Source organism: Kogia breviceps, chromosome 6, assembly GCF_026419965.1.
Source record: "Kogia breviceps isolate mKogBre1 chromosome 6, mKogBre1 haplotype 1, whole genome shotgun sequence".
Classification (NCBI taxonomy): Eukaryota; Metazoa; Chordata; class Mammalia; order Artiodactyla; family Physeteridae; genus Kogia; species Kogia breviceps.
Genome location: NC_081315.1, coordinates 133686441 through 133697560, shown reverse-complemented (window position 1 = coordinate 133697560; position 11120 = coordinate 133686441). Strand labels below are relative to the sequence as shown.

At 42.9% G+C, this 11120-nt stretch overlaps 1 pseudogene; it reads right to left on the bottom strand.

Annotated features, from left to right (window-relative positions):
- Window positions 1–7860: 7860 nt before the first annotated feature.
- Window positions 7861–8610, bottom strand: LOC131758716 (14-3-3 protein zeta/delta pseudogene; annotated as a pseudogene).
- Between the last annotated feature and the right edge of the window lie 2510 nt (window positions 8611–11120).

Genomic DNA, 11120 nt, shown 5'->3' with positions numbered 1-11120 from the left:
GTTCACGTTCTATTTTACCTTTTGACTCAGGAGAACGTAAAAGGGAGGGAAGGGTGATTTTGGAGCATGGGGCACAGCCATAGAAGGAAGGGGCAGCTGGAGGACAGCAGGAGAGCCCTGATGCCCCAGGGTGAGGAGAGGAACCCAGCAAGTGAGTTCAAACTCAAAAAGCCCCAATATTTCCCAACTTTGGGACAAGCCTACTTCAGACCTGGTCAATGACCTAGAATTGCATAAACTCTGCTTATCTCTCAAATTAGTTCCACTGGGCTTAACGAGGGAGCAATTTTTCTGTGCATAAACTGAATTTTAAATGACCCAATAACCACATGAAGAAAGCATAAGTAAAAATTCTAAATGTACACACATCCCACCATGTACATAACTATGATTTCACTGAGAAATGGAACTCTGAAGTTGCAAGTGACACAGAGAAAATAACCTCATCTATACATTTCTCCCTCTTCACTGAGGCAAAGTGAAGGCTGTGGCAGTCTTCTGTATGATGGCGGTGGGTGGGGAAGATGATCTTCCCACATTGGTCTGACCTCCTGTGCTACAATTCATACAGCCATGACCACATCCATATTTGGAATAGAATAAGGACAGGACCTGCCCAGCTGCTATTCTCCTGAGGATGGAATTACTGTCCAACTCCCTTCAAACTTGGGCTAAGTAAATGTGTGGGCCAGCAGCTATGAATTTGCTTCAAATAAACTATTGTTTCCCAAATCTGCCTGGATTGTAAAAATTATCCAGGGTGCAAGCAGTTCCTCAGAATTCTGATTCAATAGGCTGGAAAGGATCCAGAAAATTGTGTTTTTCACCAGCACTTCAGATGATTTTTATAAGCAGGCAAGTTTTATAAATACTAAGATAAGAAATCCACAATTTCAGAAAGAAAACTAGGAAAAGGGAGAGGCCAGAGGGAGTTGTTTCTCCACTGAAGTTTGGGAATACATGCTGCTGTCCCTTTTGAAGGATAAGGTAGGTAGATTATTACTTTAGGCCCTATCCACTGCCTATCTTGAGCTGAGAACTTTTCATGATGTAAACAGTACACAGGAATCCAAGATAAAGAGGGAATTCAACTCTTACGTGTAAAGGCCTATTAATACCCACAAACTCAATATATACAATGAAACATACAATGAAAACCTAGTGTCATGCAACTATTCTTCCACGTACTTGTGGTAAAGTCATAGCTCCACTGCCACCACCAAAAAAAAACACCAAAGATGCATCTCAATACCATAATGGTGCAGCCAGAGTTCTATATAACAGACTACAGCTGGCTAATACAGCAAATTAGAATGTGGGTACTACTAGAGCTAGTTTGAAGTACAGCCCTCAAATGGAACACAGTTTTTCACAAGAATTCCTCTACCACAGAACTGCAATAGGAACCCCATTTGGCAGCTTCACAAACACATGGCCTAGGCCTAGAAGAGAACACAAGAGGATAAAAGTAGTAATTATATGGAGTGGGAGAATTATAAGTGAAATCTTTCTATATTTATTTCCCTCATTGTTATTTTAATGTAGATGTGATAAATAAGAAATTAACAATTGTTGATGCGTTACTATTTATCTTCTCTAATCACTATTAATAAATCACTACTTTGTCAAAAAGAAAATTTAAATATTCCTTAATGACAACTGAGTCAGTATTAACTGCTTCTATTGATGGAGATACTATACTTTACCAACATATTTCTTTGTCAAAAACTTCATTTGCAGACATAGAAATAACATAAGGCGTTGAGAGTCACATCCCAATTTCAGGCAAAGTATTTAATATAGTATGGAAACATAATTAAATGTTTATTAAAATAGCACTAGGCATTCTGAAAAACATAAAATATGCAACAGAAGTCTCTGAGGCAGAGGGAAGGGAGAGGTTAAATCTGAGCGGGTGAAGATGCAAGAGAGAGGAGCGGGCAGGACCTGCTATGTGGGACATTATCGGTGCCAGTGGCCAGGGTCTTTGCTGCCATCTTCACTACCTCAGCCTGGGGGGCCCGTGCCTCCAGAAAGTGCACTGTGGTTAGCCCCAGGCACCTTCTCCCAAGGACAGCAGAGCTCTCTAGCAGAATGTACAAATGGAACCCCCCCTACCCCACAACTGCCCTGATCTGGGCCTCCTGATCCTTTCACATTTTGATAGAGAGAGAAGGAAAGAGTGACTAAAGGCGGGGCAGGGAGAATTATCACAAAGAGGATCCCAGGCTTCTGAAAAAATAGTCTGGGGGCTGAGAATGGGTGGAGTTCAGAGGGAGGGGGCTAGAGACCAGCCCTGTGTCAGTGGGGAGAATCATGGCCAAGAGAGGGAAATGGCAGAGAAAGGAAAAGATACAGACCCCAAAGAAAAGCTGTGAGGACTTGCAGCCTTGCTGCTTTGCAGACAGAGAGACAGATGCTGCTGCCTGAGGGTTCTCAGTGAGGCTGTTCTCAGCCTGGCTGAGTTCATGCTATCCTGTCTGGCATGTCTCATGAGGATTTTCTTGTATGACCACAGCTGACTATCAAAGGATCTTAGCTTCCAGAGCATTTGTTAATGGTGATATAACTGTCCAAAAGAAAGACAGGTGCTCGAGTCCAGGCCAATGGGAAAAACTGAACTTACACGACTCTTTCAAAGTTTAAAAATATGACATTTGAAATTTGTACTGAAATCCAAGATGACTTTTTTTTAAACTTAATTTTCCAAGGAATGGCAGGGATCCTAGATGACTTTTCTCATTAATATTTTCACTAAAAGAATTAAGCTGGAAACAATTAGGAATTTCTCTTTTTATACTTTGGTTTGAGGTTTGATGTTCTCCTTATTTTGAGGATAATTATCGGGTTTTACCTTTACACCTAATGAAAAGAAAACAAGATCTATTTTAATTCTTGAATCTACCCTTACTCAAGAGTCAGTCAGATTTGTCCAAACCCTCGACCAGAATACATCCTTCAAGTCTTAAATGAGAGACTCTTGACATCTTGGGGTAAGGTTGTCCCTGATGTCACACCTTAGCCCAAATACCACCTCCCCTGGCTGTATTTCCCTACAGTTGCCTTAGTATGTAGGCAGCAGTTTTAGAAATGGAAGCACTGTAGAAGAATTCTAGAAACTAGAAAATCTAGATGAGTGGTTAATATTTGAGGAGATAAGCAGAATCTAAGTCCATAAACTTGAAGATGTAGAATGCTTTCATGTTGTTACACATTATAAAACAACAGCTCTCATATACTGAATGCTTATGTTGTGCTAAGCCTAACTCTGTAAGTATTCTAAGTGCTTCATCCCCCAATTCCCATAACCACCTGTAAACTTCATAGTGTCACCCCATCTCACACTTTAGGAAACAAAGGCCTAGAGAGACCAGACCAAGGCCCAAGGCCACAGAGCTAGTAAGTGGCAGAATCAGGATTTGAATCCCCTTGACACCAGAGCCTACTTGCTCAGCAACGAGCCCTGCCCCATCAGTGTGAAACACTAGACACTCCAGGATTGTCTCTTCCAGGACGCTTCCCAGCCAGCGTCTGCTCCCCAACTCCTCTGCTCTGAATTGCATCCCGCCCTTTGTGTTTTCAAAACCCTTTATCAGTTGTGTCCCAATAGGGACTGAACATTCCTTGAAGACAAGGTCCACGGCTTATTATCTTTATAGCCCCAGCACCTACCAGGGAGACTGAGAGAGAGTAAGGGCTGGATGAAAGGATGTTGAAATAAGAGGTATCTTGGGAAGATGCCAGAATTAAACATTATTCTCAGGTAAAATCTAATATTTATACTTTCATTTTACAATAATTGGCATTACTACAATTATTCTTTTTTATAATATAATATTGATAGCTTATATACAGGTATACCTCATTTTATTGTGCTTCATTTTATTCTACTTTGCAGATACCACATTTTTCACAAATTGAAGATTTGTGGCAACCTTGCATTGTCGGATGATGGTTGCATTTTTTAGCAATAAAGTTTTGTGGGGTTTTGTTTGGCTGCATTGGGTCTTCATTGATGTGCACGGGCTTCCTCTAGTTGCAGCGAGTGGGGGCTACTCTTCGTTGCGGTGCACAGGCTCCAGGTGTGCGGGCTTCAGTAGTTGCAGCACACAGGCTTCAGTAGTTGCGGCCCGTGGGCTCAGTAGTTGAGGTAAGCAGGCTCTGGAACGCTTGGGCTTCCGTAGTTGCAGCACACAGGCTTCAGTAGTTGTGGCTCATGGGCTCTAGAGCGCAGGCTCGGTAGTTGTGGTGCACAGGCTTAGTTGCTCCGCGGCATGTGGGATCTTCCTGGACCAGGGATTGAACCCATGTCCCCTGCTTTGGCAGGTGGATTCTTAACCACTGCGCCACCAGGGAAGTCCCATCAGTAAAGTATTTTTAAATTAAGGTGTATACATGGTTTTTTTAGACATAATACTATTGCACACTTAATAGACTAGCATAAACATAACTTCTATATATATACTGCAAAAGCAAAAAAATAGTGTAACTAGCTTTACTGAAATATTTACTTTATTGTGGTGGTTCTGCTAGAGCTTTACAGCTGAGGTAGGCAGCTGTAATATTTAAGGCATCAACAGTGTCCAAATGAAAGAATAAAAGAGAAGGATATATTGTATATTAAATAAAGTGGAAACACATGCTAATTGTTGACTAAGGATGAAGGCCAAGATGTTACCGCCCCCAGTGAATATTTTGAGAGCTCCCATTTTAATAGTCAGTACTCCCCTTCCCCAACAGGAACACACTATAATGTGCTTGCACACAGCCCCCTGAAGGGAAGAGTCCCTGTCACCTCCTCTCTTCTACATTCCCTGTTACACTGGGCTTTCTCTTTCTGAAAGCACTCTTAACCCTTAATTTCAGGAGTTCCTAGCAAAACAGTCATAACATATAGAAAATGTGTGCTGGTGGAGACTCACTAGGAACACAAAGAAGCTAGGAGCCTGGCTCCTGAGCAGGAGAGGAGGATAGCACAGTGATAAATCTTGGCCCTACTGGCTGTTGATCTTGAACAAGTGACTTAACTTTTCTAGGTCTCAGTTTCCTCCTACGTACAATGGAAGTGAAACTGCTCCTACTTCAGAGGCTGTTGGGAGAACTGGTGAGACAATGTAGGTAAAACACTTCCCGCATTGGCTGGCACGTGGTAAAGACTCAGTAGGTGTCAGATATTGCAGCCTATGGGGATTGCTGAGTGACAGCAGCCATGTCCCACAAGAGAACTGGCCTGTGGGCCAACTTTGGCACAGGTGCCAGCACTGGGGAACCTTGATCCTCCACTGAGCCCTGCAATAACATGTCAGGGGGGTCCACGTAGTACAGACCGCCTGGATGCAAGTGATCGGTTTTTAGCTGTGTGACTTGGGACAGTTGCTTAACCTCACTGTAGCTCAGTTTGCTCATGTGTAAAGTGGTGATAATAATAGCACCTGACGTGAATATATGTGTGTGTGTGTGTGTGTGAATTTATACACAAACATATATGAACAGGTCTGGCACATAACTGTACAAATTAGCTTCAGCCTTCACTTGCTACCTAACACCTCTGTGTTGAAGTAGACAGACAAATGACATTCTATGTGGTCACTGAGGGAAATTTAAAATATCTTGTTACATTTTTCAAATAATCTGAGAAATACTTTGCACTGTATATGTCTTTTGGAAGAAGATGGAGACCAGCATATCGATAAGTCCCTTTCCGGTTTTAAAATATTTATTATTAAACTGAAAAAGCCTTGAGCAGTATGTGACAATGCACAAGAATTCATAGTCTTCCTATAAAAGTCTGATTCTCCTGTCCCTAAGTGTTTCAGAGACAGTGAAAGGGAAAGATCTAGCTTAGGAGAACTGTTTTGTCCAGTAAAAATGGTCTCAAAAGTGTTTACAATTCTCATTTGATTATTCTCACTGCTGAAAAACAGTGGAAATGATTATGAGGACTTTAAATAAAACTTTCATTTTATGCAAAGGAAATGGTACAAGCTACACACTAAATTGTTCTCTAGTTTCTGAATTAAGTCAAGTAAAGTAAGGAAGCATCCAAGATAAGGCTGAAACACACCCTTCCTACTGGTGATCTGCCACCCCTGATAAAAAAACTGTAATTGAAGCCAATTCTGGGCAAAGCAAGGTCCTGGCAAAATGCTCCATGTCTTTCTACAAATATTCACAGCAGGCTTGTACCAAGACATTTCTGCACTGTAGTGCTTTCTTGGTCACTAAGTATTTCTCTCTCTCTCTCCCCCTTTGTCTCTCTGTCTCTCACTCTCTGTGTCTCTCTGTCTCTCTCTCTCTCCTTCTCAAACACACACAGAGTCAGTCTGTGTGCGGGCTTGGTGATGGTTTGGAGTGAAGATAAGAAAGAGAAGACTTAACAGCTTTTCATACACTTGACATGCAGAGGCCTGCTGTAAGTACCTAGATACCCAACAGTAACCAGTTCTCCCCACCATCCCTCCCTGGCCAGTTTCCATACATGAAGGAAACAACCCCTTCAAAAGATTATGTCGAAGACAGCCACAAAAAGAAAGGGAGGAAGGGAGGGAGGGAGAGAGGGAGGAAGGGAGGGAGGGAAGGAGGGAGGGAGGGAGGGAGGGAGGGAGGGAGGAAGGAAGGAAGGAAGCCACAATGTCCACCCAATCCTGCACGTTCCAGAATTCTTCAGAGTACAGTTGACCCTTGAACAACACAGGTTTGAAATGCATGGGCCCACTTATATACGGATTTTTAAAAATAGTAAATACTGCAGTATAACATGATCCATAGTTGGTTCAAACCACAGATCCAGAACCGCTGATACGGAGGAAGTGGACACATATAGGGAGCACCGACTTTAAGTCATACATAGACTTTTTCTTTTTTTTTTGAAAAGTCCATTCATACTACTTTTATTCCACTTACATGAACTTAATACACGTGTTCTTAACAATTATGCTTGGATTGTTCATGAAAATCTCAAAAGACATTAAACAAAGCTAGCCATCATCTCAAGTTATTTCCCTGTTAACTATTTTTGCAGCACATGCATGTTAGGCAAGTATCAAAAACAAAACAAAACAAAAACCTAAAAAATGTTAAATACATGCTTTTTTTGTTTTACTGCTGCGCTTGATATACATGAAGTAATAAATATCAAGCAGTTCATTTTTACTGCATCTTTACTTGTACATTTGTTCTTAGGTTGCCTAAAACATTTAAATACAAATAAAATGAGTGTAGCAAAAATAATGAAAGCAAACAGCAGGTAACTTTACAAATAATGGAATGTGAACCGTTTCTGCCCTTATCCAGAGTAAACTGGGTCACAACTAAAGGAACACTTCCGTAGCTGTAGTCAGTGGTGTGCACATTGAGACTGAGTATTCCACGGATAACACATGGTTTAACATGTAATATCCATGGGATATCTATTTCTACTATAGCCTTGTAAGTGCTCCAAACCTTAAAGTACCCACAGCTACACCTGTGACTGGAACCAATTACCTTTTATTCCCCACCAGGACAAACCAATACACAGGCAGTTTTCTTTGCTTAGACATGGAAGCAGTTTTAACACTGGCCCTTGTGAAGCCACAATGTACCGAAAGTACTATGCCAAACATTTATAACTTGTATAAAAATTCCACATCCCCATATTGGCCACCTCAAGATGGAAACAGATTAACTCCCTAAATGTTAACTGGCTCTACTCCCCTAATATTAAACATAAAAACCACATGGGAAATATAGAAATTCAAATAGAAGTAACATAACCCTGTCATAAATCATAACCAAAAAACTATTTGTGGGACAGCATGGATGATAAACGGGTCTACTGTGTCAATTTTAGAATGAGGCAGACGAAAGTTGGAAGGCTGGTTAATCTTCCTCTCCTTCTCCTGCTTCAGCTTTGTCTCCTTGGGTATCCAATGTCCACAATGTCAAGGTGTCTCTCAGTAACTGCATTATTAGTGTGCTGTCTTTGTATGACTCTTCACTTAATGTATCAAGTTCAGCAATGGCTTCAACAAATGCTGTCTTTGCAAGAGAGCAGGCTTTCTCAGGGGAGTTCAGAATCTCATAATAGAACACAGAGAGGTTAAGGGCCAGACCCAATCCGATAGGATGTGTTGGTTGCATTTCCTTTCTGCTGATTGCAAAAGCATCTTGGTATGCTTGCTGTGGCTGATCCACAACCCCGTCCTTGTCATCACCAGCGACAACCTCAGCCAAAGAACGGCAGTAGTCTCCTTTCATTTTCAAATAGAAGACTTTGCTCTCTGCTTGTGAAGCACTGGGGATCAAGAACTTTTCCAAAAGAGACAGTACATCATTGCAGATACCTCTTAGCTCGGTCTCAATTTTCTCTGTCTTCTCCAGCCATCTGCTGTTTTTTCTCAGCACCTTCCGTCTTTTTCTCAGTACTTGAGACGACCCTCCAAGATGACCTACGGGCTCCGACAACATTTTTATAAGCAACTGAGAGAAGATTCCTCTCCTCATTGGATAATTCAGCTCCTTGCTCAGTTACAGACTTCATGCAGGCCGCCATGTCTTCATCTCACTCAGCCTGCTCGGCCACTTTGGCCTTCTGCACCACTCATTTTTATCCATGACCGGGGGTTCTGGCGGGCGCTTCCGGGCCGCCTCGGCTCACAGCCTGGTGCCCGGGCCCAGCGTGCCCGCCGCACCGCCATCCGGGTCGGGGAGAGCTGGGTGCCGCAGCGCGGGGCACGGAGGCTGCGCCGAGGAGCAGGCGGGAGAGGCAGCCTTACATAGACTTTTGATTCCACCAGGAGGGTCCCCCGATTCCACCAGATCCCTCCCGCCATTGTAGAAGGGTCAACTGTAGCATTTCACGAACCTCGGAAATTTCAAACTACTAAAATTTTTCTGGTAGTGCTACCCAGATGCATGACTGTTGCATTTTAAGCTAGACTGGGGAGAATACTTGAAGAATCCTAAATTCTAGCTCCCCTAATAATGTCCTTTGTCTGTCATCCAAATTTGCCCTATGTCAGAAAGCCACTGCTTTGGCTGCTATTCAGCAGCCTATGTAAAATGAGTCCCGGTGCTTAGTCCAGTTCCGGACAACTGATGTCCAGGTCATGTATCACCTGTACTGGGGACAGCTCTGCACTCAGAGTGTCCCCCTGAGGCTTAGTAGGTGACAAGATAGGCCAGAACCCCACAAACAGACAGAGCCCAGGAGGAAAGCTGGTGATGGAGAAGGGTCCCAAGAGGGACAACTGGTCTGGGCGATTCAATATCTTGTTACAACAGAGTAATTGAAAGTACTGTTGGACTAGAGCAATGACTGTGTATGTGTCTGCAGGGGTGTGGGGAACAGCAGGGCCTTAGAGTCTGACAGGAGGGGAGTTTTGAAAGTGGATACTTTCCCAGCCCACAGAAGATCTGAGGTCCCAGGCATCACAGCAAGCCAGGGAGGGACCTTCTGAGGCCTGGTCACGGGCACGGCAAAAACTAGTCACCAGCCATAGTGAAGTGAGCTACATCAGATCCTTGCAAGAATTAGTGATGGTAGGGACTTCCCTGGCGGTCCAGTGGTTAAGACTCTGTTTCCACTGCAGCGGGTGCGGGTTCGATCCCTGTTCAGGGAACTAAGACCCCTCATGCCTCAGTGCAGCCAAAAAAAAAAGAAAAAATTAGTGACGGTATGGATAAACACATAAAACTATATATGGGAGAAAAACTCTAGTTTAGAAATTATAAGATTAGGTATCTAGTCTCATGTTTTCCCCTTACAAATCACGTGACCTTCAACAAATCACTTGACCTCCCTCAGCCTAGCTTAGCAGCTTTAAATGGAGACAATAACCATCACACCTATTACACAAGGTTGTAAGGATGTGATGAAAGGACAGATGTGAAAGCAGTTTATAAACCACGGTGCTCTAGACCTGTGACACGGCTTCTTTCCTCCTTTGCTGCATATCCAAGGGATGCTCTGGACTTGCAAGAGGAACAGTGGCTGACAATGTTAGGACTATCACCATGGTAGGAAGTGGGGAAGCACCTGGGCTGGTAAAGTATCAGCAACTGTGCAGCTCTTAAAAGCCTCCTCCTGACAGACTCCAATGTCCTGCTGCACCCCACCCCACCCCACCCCCACAAACACACACTGACAGTCATTTGTCTAGTCCAACAGTATTTTCGATTACTCTGTTGTCAAATACTTGACTACTCTATTGTAGTTGAAACTGGAGGCATGGAGACCCCAAGGCCCAAAGATGTGCTTTCCTTGGCCTGCTGTTTGGCCTACAAAGGGTACATCTGCTCCCTCCCCCACAAAAATTAGATATATTCTCTCTATATATTTATATATTTTATTTATATATTTATATATATATATATATATATATATATATATATATATATATAAATCACGAAATTCCCATAAAAAATTTAGTTTTCTAGCTTCTCTTGAAAAACCAAAAGATCTAGCAACACTGGGCCCAAATTCCCACAAGGCAACACAAACTTTAGGGAGCATAAGAATCACAGCAAGAGATCATTAAAACACAGGCTGCAAGACCCCATCCTCAGAGTTTCTGATTCCTTAGGTCTGGGATAGGACCAAAAAAACAGCATTTCTAACAAGTTCCAGGCGATTTTGATGCTGCTGGTCCAGAGACCATACTTTGAGAACCACTGTGCTAGATCCTTGCATGGGCTGTTCCTGTTCAATAGGGATGCACACTCCAGTTTAACATAGCCCACACCACATCCTATGGTCAGTGACACAAGTATCTGTTATCAACTATCATGCTTACTCTTATTTCTCTTACACATGCAAAGTCACTTAACTAACCTAATATGCCTGACCTCTTAAGCATTCGAGTTACTAGCAACCTCTGCTACTTGAGGGCAAGAAACTTGCCTTATACACCTCCTTTTCCCTCTCCAACCCCTGTCTCTCTGCCTCTCTCAAACATATACACTCACCATCCTACACAGTGTCTTACACATAGCGCTCAACTATGTTAGTTGAGTTGAGTACCTGCATAAAGTCTGAATCCTTCAAGGCCTGAGCTTGAAGGCCAGCAAGACTTTTAAGCTAGGAACTGGTTTAGGCCTCCTTCCCTATGTCTATTGGATCCTGATGAAAGAGCAGGTCA